Below are 17,763 nucleotides of genomic sequence, written 5' to 3'. Positions count from 1 at the left end.
TAGGTTCCCGGTCAAATGTTGGACAAAGCTAGTAAGGAAATTCCAACGACGTCCGGGACAAAATCTCAAATTATGATGCGTCTTGAGAAAATGGTGGAAGAGTCAGATATTATGCACGGCGCCATCCGTAGTGTAGATATGGATGAAGGTGTTTTCGGAATTGCTCATTCCGAATTAATTGCAAAGGAGGACATGCAACAACTTTTTGAACACGAAGAATTGGGCATCGCTGTCATTCATACATACATATGGTACTCCGATCAATCTATTATTTACTTAGTTGAACAATTTATTTACACATTTCAATGAGTAGTCTAATGTTTATTATGTTTCTATTTAAGGTATATGTATGACACATTGATGCGGGGAACTGAATTGTGTAACCGATTCAATTTTATTGCTGCTTCCCGTATCAACACAACGTTTATAACGAAAAATCCAACATCCGTAATGAATGAACTAGTCGATAGATTCATGGTGGCCGGCGATAATACTACACCCAGTTTGTATTTTTTACTGTTTAATTCTGGCAACGGGTTAGATTTTCTTTCTAATAATTTCATTCTAATCTATGTATATCTTTTACGTAGAAAATTTTCATGCATCTAAATTTTTGTTTTATTTTACAGTGGTCACTGGGTGTTGGTTGCTATGGATCTTTCGAGACTAATGGTGTATTATCTCGATTCGTTACCGGGTAATTGGAGTAAATATCCGAGTATGAAGAAGACGGTTGACGCGTAAGTGAAATTCCCCTAAATATTCGTGTGTATTTGTATATTTAATTATGTCTGTCAGATTGATCTCAATATACGTTTTTATTTTGTTAGGGCAATACTAAAATTTAGATCGAAAAAGAATTATCGTAATAGGAAGGACATTACCTGGGTCAGAGTTCAGGTATATATTAAGTTTCTTATTTTTGCTTATAATAGTGTTTGTAAGAAATTATATATATATATATATATATATATATATATATATATATATATATATATATATATATATATATATATATATATATATATATATATATATATATATATATATATAGTTTGTTTTTCTGTGTAGTGTCCTCAACAAAACAATTCGATCGATTGCGGATTTTTTGTATTGAGATTTATGAGAGATATCATTGCGTTGAATCGTATAGAGATCCCAAAAATGGTAAGGAATAATAACTTAGGGTTTATTTTAATATTATCGGATATTTCATCTAATTTGTTACTAAATCATGAATATGTTTTATTCTCTTAATTGTAGTACTTTGACGAATACAAATCTTACTCAAGAGCTCATTTGGATGAAATGAAGGATGAATTGTGTCAATTCATTATTGATCATAGAACCATATAGGTTGTAGTTGTTGTACATATATGTGTCGCACCTCAAAAATGATGATAATGCGATCCCTCGCGATAGGACGCGGAAAAATGTTTGTTCGAAACAGAGTCGCCACCGAACTTTATTCATTCCAATGAAGGAATAGGAAAATATCGAGAAAACCTTTAAAGATAAGAATAATGGTCGTCGCAACCATATTCGGGTTCGGGAGTCGATTACGCAAGGGGAAGGTATTAGCACCCCTTACGTCCGTTGTACTCAACGGGAACCTCTTAGTCTGATTTTGCTATTTGACTGTTAATTGACTGTTATTTGCTTGCTTTGAGTAATTAGAATTGATGGTAGATATGGATGAAGACCTCAGGAGGGGGAAATGGGAGGTTTTTTATTGATGTGCTCGCGAAGATACAACAATCTCCTGCCTACGTATCCTTATAGTGCAATAAGGAAATCAGAGCATTCGTAGTTCGGGCTACTACGAATAATTGGTGGGTTTTGTTTTGATGAACGACTGTGTAGGTCGGCGTTCTAACGGCTAAACGCTGGCGTTGTCTACTCTCGGGGGAGGCTCTAGCACGGGTTTGTTGTGCGCATTAGAAAGGATTGACAGTGTTCTTTTGAAAAGGTTTTGGTCACGCGGGGGTGACAAGTTGAATTGATATGTTTGATGTTTGGTTTCGATCGCTCGGGGGCGAGAAGTTAGGTTTGATTTGTTTGAGATGTTTTTGAAGAACGACGAAAGATTGAGCAATGTGGTGTTCACCAATCGTCCAATTCTTTCGAGGAGTAATAAGGCGTCCGCCTTCTATTCCTTTTTCATTCAGATTATTTTGAAAGTTTGTTTGTGGATGTTGAATACGCACGTTAGTGAGGCGTACGCCCCCTACTTGCTTATTCAAAGAATAATGAGGCGTGCGCCTACTATTCCCTTATCCAAGTTTATTTAGCGCGTTTTAGTCGGAAGTCGATAATTTGTGCAATATGGCGTTCGCCAATTATTCAAATAATCGAGAGATGGCGAGGCGTACGCCTCTCATCTTTTATCATCCGAAATTTAAATTGTAAAAGATATGTTTGGATATCGTATTTGATTTGTGAAAATAATTTGTATTTTGGGTTGGTAGGTTTGGATTTGGTATGATTTGAGTTTATTCGATTGTGGTTTTGACTTGATGACGAAGATTCGAGCAATGTGGCGTACGCCAATTATTCGAATAATCGAAAGATAGTGAGGCGTACGCCTCCTATCCTCTTTTCATCTGAAATATGGAATTAAAATGATGTTTTAGGAATTATATTAATTTGGAAGAGTGATTTGAATTTGTATGATTATTAGGATTTTAATTGAATGACGAAAATCCGAGCAATATGGCGTACGCCAATTATTCGTATAATCGAGAGATAATGAAGCGGATGCTCACTATTCTCCTTTTCATCCAAAATATGGAATTAAAAGGATTTGGAATTTGTAGAAATGATTTGAAATATTATGATTTGGAGTGTTATGGTTTGAATAATTTGAATTTGGAAATTATATTTGATTTTGAAAAGTGATTGTGTGATTTAAGATTTAATCGGGTGACAAGTACTCGCGCAATATGGCGTACGCCAATTATTCGAGTAATTGAGAAATAGTAAGGCGTACGCCTCCTATCTCCTTTTCATCCCAAGTTTATGTTTAAAAGAAAAGTCTTTCGAAATTGAGTTGGTTTGGAAAATAGTTTGAGTTCATGTTTATGAATAAATGAATTTTATTTAGTTTATTATTTCATCTACTCAATTAATCAATAACCAAGTAGGTTTCATTGTAAGGAAGCCCAAGAGTAAGCTATGTGAGGTTGATGGCGATGCTTTAAAAGCAATCGACTTACAAGGGGTTTATTTTGAAAATGGGCTCGATGTTAAATCGAGAATTGTGGTTTGTGCTTTTTGAAATTGGTTTGAATGATTTTGAAGTGGAATAGAATTTTACTATGAAAATATGGTGAAAATGAAATCGATTAACCTTTGTTTAAGTTGATTATGAGATCTAAAATCAATACGGAATTTCTTAAAGCCGGATTGGATACATATTACCATTGGTTACCATTTTGGTATGCTATGCGCTACTTTATGCATGGAAGAGATCAAAAGTAAAACGAGAGTGCATCCATTTCAAACATCCACACCAACTCACTAATACCACATCCTTGTGTACTGGCCAACAATGATAAAAAAATAAGAATATAAAATATAACTTAAGTACAATTAAGCCATATACAGATGGAAAAATTTATAATAGCCAAATCAAGGTATCCTTATGTAATGCTTATTTAACACAGCCGCAAGAAAGTGATATTTAAAGATGCGCAGGAATTTTTGACATGATGTAGTTAGTGTTACATAATTATAACAGCATTAGTAAACATTTTAAATATCATTATAAACCGATGCATGCACTGTCCATAATAATAATAAAACGCTTGCCGAAAGGGAGATAAATTGAACATGATTAAAACAAATATCAGCAACAATTTACTAGATGCAACAATCACAAGTCATAGAATTAAACAACGAGGAACAATATCCTTCTAAAGTCAGTAACAACAGCAATTTGGTAGGATGATTTGAAGACTCAAATACACTAAGAAATCGGCAGGACGCAATGCAGCCAAAGTTGTAACCAAACACCTAATGGGAACAAGTTCATAACAACAAGTCTCTACAGCTTGGAAAATATTTACAAAATTGAAACAGAAATTATGGGATTGACACAACCGAACAGCAATGGCATAACTTAACAATCTGCAGAATTATTTTTACAGCATTTACACCCAAGATGAATACTACAACACAAGATGAATCAAAATAAACACCAAAATTTACTCCTCGAAATCTACCGCACAAGGTAACATTAAACCGTTTACACCCAGATCGAATCGAAAAAAAAATACATAAACACCCACATTATCCAAATATGTCAAATACTGTCATGAAATAATCAAAACTATGAAATAAGCTTAAATCGATCTGTTACCAAGTCATAACTTATGTAAACATTAGTCTTGACTTATTTCAATTCAAATCCAGAAATACTGATAACCATTTGGTCTAAACCATGTGTGCAAAAAAAACCTGTAATCAAACAATCATGCTTTCTGCAATTAACTAGTGAGTAAAATGTTTTAACTAAACTTAAAAAGAATAGAATCCAGGACTTTGTGACCGAAAAAAAAATTCATTCTGCATAATAGATTACTAAGCTGGAACCTGTATTCAAATCACGACATGTATAACGAAACTAAGCTCACATTACCTTTTATCAACAACTCACAGATGGTTCATCAAATGGAAATCAAACCCATAAAATTCGGTTTACCGTAATCGCAATAACAACTGCAGTAGAGTCAAATCACAGCAGCAGCAGCTTGAGATCCTTCACCCAATCACCGTATCCATGACGCTTTGATAATCTGCCTAGCTTGCTTCAACTATAAAACGAACAGCAACAGGGGTAAGAAACTTTAGACCTCAAAGATGAACTGGGCAAAATCGGAGGACGTTGGAGTTGTTGGCGGTGGTGAAGGAGGCGAGTGACGGTGAGACGAAGGTTTGTTGGTGGGTTGCGGCGAGCTTGAGCTCGTGGCGGTTAAAGCCGAGGTTTCGCCGGCGGATGAAGGGGTTTGAAGATGTTTGATGGTGGAGATGATGACGATTTATGATGAATCGCGGCAGAGAGGGTTAGGTTTTAGATGGTGGAGCTTTGGTGGTTGAAATGGTGCAACGGCGAGGGGATTACCGGCGGATGAAGGGGTTTGATGGTGGTGGTTGAAGAACTTAGTGGAGGCGGAGGGTTTTTGTGAGGTGAAGAGATGGAATCGGAGAGTGAGTGAAATGCGAGTGTGGAATGATGAGTTCTGTTTTCTGAGTGTGTGAGAGCGTGAAGGATTTGTGGAGAGTTGAGAGAGAGAGTGAGGTAGGTGATAAATGAGGGGAGTTTTAGAGAGTGAGCTGTGAGGTGTCCGTTAGAGATTTTAGATTTCCTTTTTTTTGTCTTTTCTTCATTTCCAAGAGAGAGAGTCAGGAAACGTGGAGTGAGTGTGGGTGAGGGATTCTGAGAGGTTGGTAGGTGGGTAGTGGGATCCAATGTAAAAAATAAATATATTTTTCACACTTATTATTTAAAATCATTATTTTTTTAAAGAAATGGAATTATAAAATGAATTCTAATTAATACTTAATTCAAATAAATTTTAATTTTTTTTTAATTAAATAACTAAATCAAAGATTACTGACCAATTTAGAAAATAGAAATTGAGCGCAAACTTTATTCGGAAAATTAAACCGGTCACACTAAAATTGTCAGCACAAAACATACTTATTAAAAAATACAGTCTTTTTTTCAAATTTTAATGATCCGATTTTTCTGTATTTTCAAATAAATTCATTTTGACTGACATTTCAAGTATTTATTCATGATGCAATGTATGTTATGCTATGCATATGATGTAAAAATAAAAAATGAAATAAATTCTATGATAATTTAAATATGCCCGGACAAAATTGGGGTACGACAATATGTATGGAATGTTGTTGTACATGCATGAATATCAATATATTAATGTTGTATATATGGAGGATTAATGTTGTATATAAATGGATTCATGTTGTATATATCAATGGATTAATGGTGTATAACATTGGATTAAAGGATGAAATCAATATGAATTTTACACTTTTGCAGCATGCGAACAGGTTCCCAATTAAATACCCACTGTTTTTCAAACAATTTTTTTTAAAATAACTAACACTTTAGAGGGCGCTTTCTGTAGGAAGCGCCCTCTAAACACTTTACATTGACAACTTTAGAGGGCACTTTGTCCAGAAAGCACCCTCTAAGGTGGCCCTTTATGGACCACTCCAGAGGGCGCTTTTTTCTGAAAGCGCACTATAATGTGGCCCTTAAAGGGCCACTTTAGAGAGCGCTTTCTCCAGGAAAACAAAGCGCTGTCTTTACCTATGCCAGCGCCACTTTAGAGGGCGCTTAAAAGCGCTGTTATAGGCCAAAATAAGCGCCCTCTTTTCCCTTATTTGGCGTAGTGATATTTTCTTCCTGCTTATTATTTGTTTACTAAGTCTTTTTGATTCTGACAAAAAGGGGGAGAAATCAAACAGCTCTGATGAAAAATTATCTAATTCCTTCAGTACTCTGCAAACATACTTTTCAATAAAAATCTATCTAACACTCCTTGATGCAGAAGGGTATCTAGAAACTTCATTGCGTGGAAGCTCTGGTAAGAACTTCTGAACTCCCTAACTTATCTCAGAGGGAGCTCACTTCTATCTGATCTGATAAACTCTTATATCTGAATGTTTCATCTGTTAATCAGTTGTTTTGTCATCATCAAAAAGGGGGAGATTGTAAGAACAAAAATTGTTCTACAACAGATTCCAGGATTTTGATGATAACAAAGGATGAAACAAAAAATGGCACTCTAACGAAAATTTTCTAAGTGTGCAGGACTCTGAACAAGAACAAAGGAATCTGATCGCTTTATCAAATACAAAGTATCAGAAGATCAGAAACATCTGAAGAAGAAGCGCGCTCTAGAAGTTCTGACTCTGAGCAAAACAGCATAGCAGAATATCAGAAGCTCTAAACCTCCTCTTGAATCAACGATGAGGATCTAAAAGACCAGGACTATCAGAAGCTCTGATGTCACATCACAAAGATCTCAGATTAACAGAGTAACGCAGATTCTGACGAAGAATTTCCTTATCCAGAAAGAGTAACGGGAACTACAACTTCAAATGGAAAGAAATTATATTTGGAAAGAAGCTATGCAGGGAGACAAACCTGTTTTGGCAAGAAACACAGAAGTTATGGCATTAAACTCTCATCAAAGACAAAATATCTGCCATCACTACAACGGTCCTTTCACCACTATATAAAGGACGGCGAACTTCATTGAGAGACACACCTGAACGCACAGAAAAACTCTACTCTCTCTATTAGTATTTCACGAGCCGTTGCTCAAACGTGAAATCACTTACTTGCTCTAATTGTTGTAATATTTGCTTTATCTTAGAAGCACTTTAGATTACTATTTTTCTTTTGCTAAATTGATTTTGTTCCTCAAGTGACTCTGCATAGTCTGTATACTTGGGAGGACTAAGAGATCTTTCTCTTAGACGTTGGTTGTAATAATCTTTCAAGATTAGTGGATTAAGTCCTTTTTGAAGGCGAAATCACCTTGGCCGGGTGGACTGGAGTAGCTTTGTGTTATAAGCGAACCAGTATAAAATCCTGTGTGTTCTTATTCTGAAAAAGCGCTTATTTTCCAAAACAATTCAAACCCCCTTTCTTGTTTTTCTCACCTTCAGTTGCAACGTTGTATTGAAGAAATTATTTATCACCGTCCATTAATTAATGAAGACGATGATACTGTATTTTACGTAATGACGCCGATTGAGAATGACGAACAAGTCAAATAAATGTTTCAATGTCACATTACATTTTCTTAGCTATCCACCATTGAGATATATGTTCGTCTACTAGAACATTTTGAAACATATCTGACTCAGTCCACGCAATCACACAAGTATGGAATGAGTCAAACCACTGACGACAAACCAACACAAAATAGTGAACCTTTCATACCCAATGAAGACTTTGGCAAAGACAGTGAGGAAGATCTTGAAGAGGTCCTCTTTAAAGATCTATTTGGTACTATAGATGATGATGGAAATGAAGATCTTATCGACACGCCTACCGAAGCAGTAAGAGCTCAACTAATAAATTTGTACAACCCACCAGTTCACATGCAAAATATATGTTTGGAAGATATTCAACTGATCTCTGTTTTTCGAAGTTTCACATTAAACCATAATGGTGACAAAATAGAGGAGGGAATGAAGTTTGAAAACAAGGAAGATTATATTGTCACTTTGCATCATTAGCATATAAAATATAGTCTTGATTATTCAGTGACTAAATCTGACAATGCACGATACGTAATCAAGTGTAAGAATCCAGAATGCAAATTCAAATGTAGGATTTCTTTATGTAAGAGGAACTCAAAGTTGAAGATTGGTAAGCTTAGTGGGCCCCACACATGCACAACCACTTCTATGTCATAAGACCAAAGAAAACTCAATTCATAAATGATTAGTCACAACATAATGAAGCTTGTTAATCACGACACCTCTCTTAAGACGAAGGTGATCATCACCCATATTGCAGAAAAATACAGGTACATAATATCGTACGAAAAAGCATGGATTGCAAAGTGTAAGCCCATAGAACTGTTGTATGAAAATTTGGAGACATCTTACAACGACCCGCCGCAGTGGATATTGGTAATGAAAACCTATCTTTCGGGTACTATTATAGAATTGCAAACCTTACATGTGATTTCATACGATGGATCCCAATTGAGTGATAAAAGGATATTCCATAGTCTTTTTGGGGTGTTCCGACCATGTATACGTGGTTTCGCCTATTGCAAACCTAGCGTGTAAGTTGACGAAACATGGTTGTATGGAAAGCATAGAGGGGCTCTGTTAATAGTTGTGGCACAGGATGAGAACGATAACATTTTCCCAATAGTTTTCACATTAGTTGAAGGTGAGACAAAGGATGCTTGGAGTTTCTTTCTCAAGAATTTAAGAATACACGAAACACCACAAGTTAATTTGTGTCTAATATCAGTCAAACATAAATTGATTAAGAATTCATATAACAATCTTGAAAACGAATGGCAATATCCTCCATCTTCACACGTCTACTGCATTACACACATTGCACGGAACTTCATGCGTCAGATTAAAGACAAGGAACTACGCAAAAAAGTTGTTAACATGGGTAACAATATAAATTCCAGTTAACGCAAATACTTGTTCATTTCTATTATGTTTTTTATAACATTTTTATTACAGGTTATACATTGACAGAGGCGAAATTTAATTACTATCGAGGGGAAATCCGAAGAATAAATAATGAGGCTTTATCATGGATAGACAACATCTCTCGGGAGAAGTGGGCAAGGGCATATGACGGAGGGCAACGCTGGAGACACGTGACTACTAACCTGGCAGAAGCAATGAACTCGGTACTCAAAGAAACCTGAAATCTTCTGATCACTACATTGATCCAGTCTATGTATTATCGGTTAGGATCACTATTTGGTAAAAAAGGTCATCAGTGGACAAAAATGTTGGCTTCTGGCCAGGTTTTCACAAATAATTGCAACAAGGGGATGGCTGAAGAAGTCAGTAAAGCTAACAATCATAATTTCATGCAATTTTATCACGAGAGATTCTATTTCATGGTCCATGAAAAGATTAATCAGAATGATGGTGGACCAACAGGTATTTTCAGCGTTGATATTAGGAAATAGTGGTGCGATTGTGAGAAATTTCAAGCATTTTATTTACCTTGCTCCCATGTAATCACAACATGTTCTAGTATACGCCAGGACTACTCCATTCACATACCAGACGTGTTCAAAATTCTTAACGTATTCAAGGTCTACAAGTAAAGTTTCCTTGGACTTCCCAATGAGGAGAACTGACCACAATATGAAGGATTTACTCTTTGCCACGATGAATCAATGAGAAAGAGGAAGAAATAGCGTCCAACCAGCACCCGGATTAGAACCAAAATGGACAATGTTGAAAAGGAAAAGATAAGGTGTGAGATTTGTCGCGAAATAGGACACATGCATAAAAAATGTCCAAATGTGGCAGGACCATCTAGATGATTACGTTGTTTTTTTAATATCATCTTTTAAGCAAGTATTATGTTATCTTTATTTATGTATTTGTGATGTCTTCTGGAACAAATGGTAAGGAATATATTTAATATTAAAGACTTCTGATTACAAAGTACAATCACAACAACTTAAATTCATAAAGCTTCTTAACAAACTAATCAACAACAACAATCAACACAAGTGGACCTTCAACTCCTCTGTTAACTTCACCACTATTGTCTGAAAACATACACTGAACATCTAAATCATTTTTTATACGATCCAGGTAATACATGTACGTATCCTCAGAGCTTGTATCAATTGACGTTATGTATAGACAACAATGCTCTATTTTTCTCACCTTCATACGACGCCCACCCAACTGTCAAAAACCAATATCGATGGTTGCAATCAAGGTTCTGAAATTCCATTGCGGATCTAGGCAAACACTGATTTTTTTGTCTTGCTCATAAAACATAAGACCCCATACATACATTATTACAAAAATAAATTGCTAGGTGACCTGAATTGCTATTCTGCAATTCAAGCTACTTATAGAAAATTAATACATAAATACGCAGTCATTCAATGATCGAGACTCTACTGACAGTGGCATCCCTCGGTCAATTAATGTCTGGGACGATAAAATTATTATTTAAATATCAATAGTTAATAAATTAATTAAAAGTTTTAAAATAAACAAAAAATCAAAAAAAAATTAACATTCAACCACTCCGCCAATGAATGGTCGAGCTCCCTCATTGTCAAGCTCTGCACAATGTCTCATCCATTGATTGGACGAGAGTCTTCTAGAACCGCCAATGAATGGTCGAGCTCCCTCATTGTCAAGCTCTGCACAATGTCTCATCCATTGATTGGACGAGAGTCTTCTAGAACCGCCAATGAATGGTCGAGCTCCCTCATTGTCAAGCTCTGCACAATGTCATTGATTGGACGAGAGTCTTCTAGAAATGGAGCATCCTACAAGATTGTGGCAGAGTAAAAAAGTCAACTCCTTTGTTACTCTATTGAGAAACTTTAAAGTTAAGAATAAGTTAATCTTTTGTCTGTCATTGTTAACGCTTTGTAAATTTAATGCTTAAGTTTAGCTTTGAGTAAAGATTATATTTAAGTAAATCCAATGGATGATGAAGCTACTAACTGTCGCCACTACCCACTTTTCTCATTCTTTTTAAACTAACTCTTTACTCTTAAAACTATCTCTGCAACAACAAAACCAAGTACACAACTACTCTGTCAGCTACCTCAAGCTCATAAATTCCTACCATGTTCTTCCTTGGCATGTTAACTCTTTCATAAATTTCAGTTTTGAAACATGATTGAAAGAAGATACAACTCTGATATTAAATCTCCTTTAGCAGCAAGAGAGGTGCTTCAAACTGGAACACTTTCAATTGTTGTGCCTTATCCTTTTTGTAATCTTGCTAAAAAGAAGACATTTCCTGCACTTTTCAAGCTATACAAACAAGTGATTTGTTGTCGTCTCTTATTTCATCATTTTATTCCGGGTTATCTTCTGATATTTTATTTTATGATTAATCTTAATGCTCTAAGGTTACAAGTTGATATATATATATATATATATATATATATATATATATATATATATATATATATATATATATATATATATATATATATATATATATAAAATTTTAAAAATTACTTCATTCAATTTAAATTTTCTACTTTTAATATTCTTAATATAAAATACAAGTAAAAAATCTTACTACTCTATAATAATTTTTATAAGTAAAAAGTAATATTTCGTATTTATTAAGTAAAATTTACTATTCTTATCTGATTTATAAATAAAAGGACAATTTTGACGCTTATTAAAAATTATAAATAAGTGTATTTAATCTTTTCAATTTTATATAAAAGAAACATCATAATTACTAATTTATCCTTACTTAATTGTCATCCACTAATAATATCCCTCTATTTTTCTTTGTTTAAATGTATTTACTATTTTTGGGATAAAATTTACTGCTTTTGTATTTAGCTAAAGCTTATTTGATGTAGATTCTTAAGTCTGAGACGATCTTTCATCTCATTATATGTTCCAATTCATTTTGAAGACAACACAATTTGGGTTATAGTAAACTAATTCATATGAAGGAGAAGTCATCAATACAGTAACTGAAAATTAAAAAACATAATATGATGTACGTGCATTTCACTATCGATGGAGATGTCAGTTAATTGGTGAATTAACTAAAAAAATTATGTCCTAACAAAATAATGGTTATTAAATGAAATAATGGTTTAAAAATTATGCATGAAAGTATACAACAAAATAATAATTTTTAATTCCGCATGAAATTAAAAATTATGTCACAACAAAATAATGGTTGTTAAATTACAAAATAATGGTTTAAATGTATCATCTTAAATCATAGAATGAAAGTATACATATCATCTTAATCCTGCATGTCAAACAAAATATATCAAACATTATCTTTTTGGTTAATCCAATGGTTGCATTATGAAAGTTTGAACTATATGGGTCTTAAGCCCAATTAACTCTTTTCAAAATTTGTATTAAATATTTTATAAATAAAAATAAATAAAATAATAATTAATTTATTAAAAAGTATTAAAATAAATTATTCTAGTCATCTTTGTCAATTCATTAATTTTTTTTCTTCTAATCATCACTGTCATGTATGTAAAATTAGAGGAAGACCAACTAAATCCTAAATAATATAAAATTCAGGGACCAAAAAGCTGGTTTTTAAAATAGATTGACTAAAAATATTAAAAAAAACATCAAAGTAGGGGATCAAAAGTGCATTTAAATTTTTTTTTATAAGTGATTTTACAATATTGTCTTTTATTAATTGCAAAGGAAATATAAATTTAAATAATTGAAAGAAAATATGATAATAAATACTTAAGGGTGTAATAGAAAATAACATTAATGATTTCTTAATATTGAAAAATGAATTATATTTTGATACAATTTTTTCTCCAGAGCGATGAATGGAGTAATGAATAATTGATGCAGAGATATTTTTGGAATAAAGATATTAAATAAGTAGATATTTGTTTATATTTAAGGTTAAAGATTTTTTCTTATAAATAAGGTCGGGGTACTATTATAGTAGTACTTCCTCTATTCCAAATTATAAGACATTTTAGATATTTCACACGAATTAAAAAATATAACTAATTTTGTACGAAAAAGATTAATTATGTATGATTTTACAATATTGTCGATCATTTATTATATATGCTTCATTTATTATATATGAAGGAGAAAGTAAAAGAATTTAAAAAAGAAATATTAATAAATGATAAAGAGTATATTAAAAAAAAATATAATTAATATTGCATTGGAATTATAAAGTAACTTACTCATTCCATCTTAAAATAAAAATCTTTTAAGGTTATTACATACAAATTAAGAAAAATAATAATTGAATAAATAAATATAACAATTTTAAAAAATTGTCCTTAATTAATATTGGTTGTCATAAATGCATAGTATGGTTTAATAACTTGAAAGTAATATAGACAATATTTATAACACGTAAAGTTGGTAAAAATTAATTAATATTATATTGAAAAAGTAAAGAGACTTTTATTTTAAAATAAGTTTTTCTTAGGAAAACACTTATTTTAGGACAAAGGGGTTTAGTTATATTTATGGATCAACTATCAACATTAAATTGTTTAAAATTAAATCAATGGTATAATAGTAACACAAATATTAATTAGTTTTAAAATGATTGATTTTAATTGTAATAGTGACCAAGATTTAAGATCATATTTTTGCTTATAATAATGACCCGAGCGAGTACATATTTGGAATTAAAAAATTAAAAGAATTAAGTTAATTTTTTTTTAAAAAGATTGTTTTTTCCTTATATTTTGTTCTGACGTATTTCCAGGATCTTTTTTTTTTCTTGTTATCTGATGTATTTTCAAATATTCTTTTGTAATTCTGATGTATTTCAAGAGTTTTTTTTTTCTTTTACCCTCTGATGAATTTCTAGATGCGCCTAATCCCTACCTGATGTATTTTCAGATATTCCTTTATCATTCAGACATATTTCCATAATTTGTTTTTTTTATCCAATGAATTACCACATGTGAGTGTTGAGTTCTGAGGTATTTCCAGAATCTATCCGTTTTATTTCCGGATTATTTCATTTATATTTCTGATGTATTTTCAGATTGAGTGTTATGTTCTGAGGTATTTCTAGAACCTATCTGATGTATTTTTGGATTTATGTCATTATCTTTATAATGTATTTCCAGAACATACTTTGAATATTCCCTAGTGTCTTTTCTTCAGCAAATTGTCATCCCCAGTGAGTTTTCACCTCCATTGTCTTTTTCATTCCCTGTGGATCACTGTTACATTTTTCCATCATTATCCACGGGTCCATTGTCCTTTTGTTCCTCATCCATCAGAAAATCCCCCTGCTAGGATTCATCTCATACCACATCATATTCCTAGCAAAGAAAAATGAAAAAAAAGAGTTTGATGCATTCATAATATTTCATAAAGGGACAAAATTTGGATCCTTTAATATTTAACTATCTCCCACCGCGATCATATGAAGAGTGTCCATATTCATATTCTTTGGTCGAAGATACTTAAATAGGGAAACTGTCATACTCCAATTTTTGTCTCTCATTCAATAAACCGATGCATACATCATGATATTTGCATCATTTGCCTAGCATAACATGCATTTCATCTTACATAATGCTTAAAATATCGACCAAAATAAATTTTTGAATCTACAGACAGACCGGTTGAATCAATTCTCAAATGTACGTAAAATTAGCGAGCAAATTTTTTTGAAATCAAGCTTGTAAACATCAATTTTATTAATCTACGGTTCACATAATTCAACCTGTCGTTCTCGTTTTATTTTTTCGGCTCTTTTTTGTCGCATTTTGATCAGACTGAGCATTTTAATCGATCATTTTTTTACTTCAAAATTTGATCAAAACATGTATGTTTTCTAGAAGTTTATTTTAGGTTGTTTATTTTGGTCCATTCATTTTAATTTTTCGCAAAATTTGAGCATTTTTGTGCCAATTTTTATTCATTGAGTCTTTTTATTTTATTTTTTTGTCAAAATATTTGGAATAATTAAATAGGATTAATAGTATTTTCACTTCGATTTCATTGTAATTATTTTTAAGTGTTCGATTTTTATTTGGGTTAATTAGTTTTAATTCAATTTATCTCTTAAAAATATATATAAAGGGCATTGTGGAAATATTTGATTTTTAAAAAACCCTAGTGTAGTTGATATATATAATATCACCAATGACAGGTGGAGAGAGGGAGAAGCAGCGTCACATCATCTCCTTTACTAGTCTCAACATCTCTTAAAAATTGAAAACAGTCAAAAGAATAGAAAAAAATGAGTTATGATGAAACCTTTTTTTTTTTCTTGATAACAATATAGTTCCTCTGCTATTCATTAAATGCATGAATCTCTTCTCTCAAATAAAAAGACAAGAGAATTATGAACAAAAGGAAAAAAGAAAAATGCATAAAACAAAGGCTTGGTGTTTCACTATTCATGTTCTTCTTCAACAAACATATAGCTCCTTCACGCCACCTTTCTTCATTTCTCATAAAACTTCTACACACCACTTAAAACCTCATAAAACTCACACCAAACAACTTTATGTTAGATTAATATCCTATGTTCCTGATAACAAAAGAACAACAAGATCAATAAAACAAAATGCGGAAATAGAGTTAGAGGTTTTACCTCCAGCCATTGTTGCAGTGTTGGGAGTGCATTGTCTTTGATTCTTCCAAGCTCTTGCTCTCTTAATATAGATGGTGTATTTCTTTTCTGATGAGAGAAAGCTTTGGGGACCAAAGACTATTTATAGGCTTGATTCTACCATCAAGAATTTAAAGCCATTAAAACTCATTACCACCCAATTAAATGGTCATATCAATTTACATTAAAACCAAAATAAATCATACCCTTTTCAGAACCAAAATCCCAAAACTATGGATCACATTAAAATTGGTTTTTTATTATTAATAATTATTATAATAAAAATAAGAAACCGTTACATTCTCCCACTTGGTCCATAGAACTGATTATTGGCATAAATGAGTCATGGAAAACTTACTCAAGAAATAAATATGTGAATCATAGAGATAGTCCCCCTAAAAGCGAGTAGTCTCATCTATGTATTACAACATGTCTATTTTCAAGTATATATCTGTAACGTGGTAACTAACTTGATGAATAAACCAATGTTTACTCTTGGTCCAGATGTAACATATTTTCTCAAACTGATGTGCGCGTGAAAATGAGAAAACATCACAATATAAGAGTTTTATTAATAAACTGTATGTATACAATCATAAGGAGGACCCAAGTCCCATGTTCTCTACATGATCCTTAAATTTTATTGATGGCATGCCCTTAGTCAAAGGATCAACGATCATTAAATCAGTACTAATGTGATTAATAACTACTATTTTATCTTTAACTCTTTCTCTAATGGCTAAATACTTTATGTCGATGTGCTTGCTTCGACTTCCACTTTTATTGTTCTTAGCCATAAAGACAGCTGCTGAATTATTACAAAAGATCTTCAGAGGTTTAGAAATAGAATCCATGATTCTAAGCCCAGAAATAAAACTCTTAAGCCATACACCATGAGAAGTAGCCTCAAAACAGGAGACAAACTCGGCTTCCATAGTAGGTAGCAACCAAGGTTTGCTTAGTACTTCTCCATGAAATAGCTCCATCATCCATCATAAAAATATATCCTGATGTTGATTTGCGAGAATCAATACAACCGACAAAGCCGAAGTCTGAATAGCCGATCACATCAAGATTATCCATCCGCCTATACATTAGCATGTAATCTTTTGTTCCTTTAAGATATCTCAACACCTTCTTTGCAGCTTTCCAGTGATCCATACCTGAATTACTCTGATATCTTCCTAAGACTCCAACAACAAATGCAATGTCGGGCCTTGTGCATACTTGAGCATACATAAGACTTCCAACAACAGAAGCATATGGAATGTTCTTCACTTGTTCCCGCTCAAAATAATTCTTAGGGCATTGATTCAAATTAAATCTATCGCCCTTGACAATGGATGCAACACTTGGTGAACAATCTTTCATTCTAAATCTCTCTAAAACTTTATTGATGTAGGTTTCTTGTGATAGACCCAAAATTCCTCGAAGTCTATCTCTGTGGATCTTAATGCCAATGACATAAGATGCCTCACCCATATCCTTCATATCAAAGTTTTTAGAGAGGAATTGTTTCACCTCATGTAGAAAACCTTTATCATTGGTTGCAAGTAGTATGTCATCCACGTACAATATGAGAAAACAAATTTTACTCCCATTGATCTTCTGGTATATACATTGATCCATGGGGTTTTCAATAAACCCAAATGAGGATATCGTTTCATGGAATTTAAGATACCATTGACGAGAGGCTTGTTTTAACCCATATATGGATCTCTTAAGCTTGCAAACCAAATTCTCACCACTATTAGAAGAGAAACCTTCAGGTTGTTTCATATAAACCTCCTCCTCTAAATCACCATTAAGAAAGGTTGTTTTCACATCCATTTCACTACGCCAAAAACTGGAATAGACAGCGCACCTTAGAGGGCGCTTTATTACAAAAGCGCTCTCTAAAG

The 17,763-nt window shown here is 32.8% G+C and overlaps 1 long non-coding RNA gene across 1 annotated transcript; it reads left to right on the top strand.

Annotated features, from left to right (window-relative positions):
• The first annotated feature begins 516 nt into the window (after nucleotides 1–516).
• On the top strand, nucleotides 517–900 carry LOC127101250 (uncharacterized). The gene is made up of 3 exons (XR_007794593.1): nucleotides 517–536; nucleotides 630–740; nucleotides 831–900. It is a non-coding gene; the product is annotated as an uncharacterized LOC127101250 (long non-coding RNA).
• The last annotated feature ends 16,863 nt before the right edge of the window (nucleotides 901–17,763 follow it).

The sequence above is a fragment of the Lathyrus oleraceus genome, chromosome 7 (genome assembly GCF_024323335.1).
Source record: "Lathyrus oleraceus cultivar Zhongwan6 chromosome 7, CAAS_Psat_ZW6_1.0, whole genome shotgun sequence".
NCBI classification, from domain to species: domain Eukaryota; kingdom Viridiplantae; phylum Streptophyta; class Magnoliopsida; order Fabales; family Fabaceae; genus Lathyrus; species Lathyrus oleraceus.
This window is presented reverse-complemented; position numbering and strand designations above follow the sequence as displayed.